Source organism: Rhincodon typus, chromosome 30 (assembly GCF_021869965.1).
Source record: "Rhincodon typus isolate 14 chromosome 30, sRhiTyp1.1, whole genome shotgun sequence".
NCBI classification, from domain to species: Eukaryota; Metazoa; Chordata; class Chondrichthyes; order Orectolobiformes; family Rhincodontidae; genus Rhincodon; species Rhincodon typus.
This window is the reverse complement of record NC_063361.1, coordinates 32,457,321-32,458,450: the sequence shown is the minus strand read 5'-3', so window position 1 is coordinate 32,458,450 and position 1,130 is coordinate 32,457,321. Positions and strand designations below refer to the sequence as shown.

General features: G+C 37.3%; 1 non-coding gene across 1 annotated transcript; it reads left to right on the top strand.

The window, feature by feature from the left end:
* Positions 1–792: 792 nt before the first annotated feature.
* trnac-gca lies at positions 793–864 on the top strand. Its single transcript has one exon. It is a non-coding gene; the product is annotated as a tRNA-Cys (tRNA).
* The last annotated feature ends 266 nt before the right edge of the window (positions 865–1,130 follow it).

Genomic DNA, 1,130 nt, shown 5'->3' with positions numbered 1-1,130 from the left:
TTTGACTGGTGCTATTGAATTTACTTTCACCTGCCTTACTGACAGCACATTTGGAAACATATTCACAGCCAACAAAGAGGCTCTTCATTGTCTGAATAATTTCTTGCAATGCCCCGTCTCTTCATCGATTTCCTATTTAGCCTTGATCTGGTCTTGAATTACAAACAATCTTAATTTGAAGTAGGCAGTAAGTAATTCTAGGCATTTAGCTAAGTGGTAGAACATTCAACAATGGACCATGTAGTTCAAATCCACATACCTACTGGTTAGTCAAAGTGTGCACTCATATCTAGCCTTTTGCACAGCATCCTGAGTTACTCACAAAGAATGCTGTTCTGATTATGTTGGTTTTGACTCTTTTGGAGAGACCTCAAACTTCACCTTTTCCTTTACTTGAAACTGCAATAAAAACAGGAAGTACCAGAGGAATGCAGCTGGTCTGGCAGCATCTGTGGAGAGGAAAGCAGAACTAACATTTCTAGTCCAATGTCAACTGAAGAAGAGTACTTTTTTACCTTTTAGTTTTACTCTTTGCCCTGAAAAGTATTAACTATGTAATAAAACAAAGAACTGCGAATGCTGAAGGTCTGAAACAAAAACATAAATTGCTGAAAAAAACTCAGCAGGTCTGGCAGCATCTATGGAAAGAAAGCAGAATTAATGTTTCAAGTCCAGTCACCTTTCTCCAGAACAGAGACTTGCTGAATTTATCCAGCAATTTCTATCTCTGTGTAAGTAGAATTATCTTTGGAAATGTATTACTATAATGTAAAAGGACAGCTATTTGTATGAGGGGGTATAGCTCAGTGGTAGAGCATTTGACTGCAGATCAAGTGGTCCCTGGTTCAAATCCAGGTGCCCCCTTTTTGAACATTACACAATTTGATATGAGAATATTGTTCTCCAAATTGTACACCAAAGGAAATGATCTTTTCAGCCTGTTGCACCATTGCATCAGCCCTTTGAGTGAGCTAATTAATTAATCCAGTACACTTGTACCTTCCTCAAATTCCCATGACTTTTACCCTGAAAATGTTAAACAAATTTCTTTTTTAAAATATTGCAATATTATCTGTTTCCACCTCCTTTCAGGCAATCAATTCACTACTTAAAAACTTCCCTCACCTTCT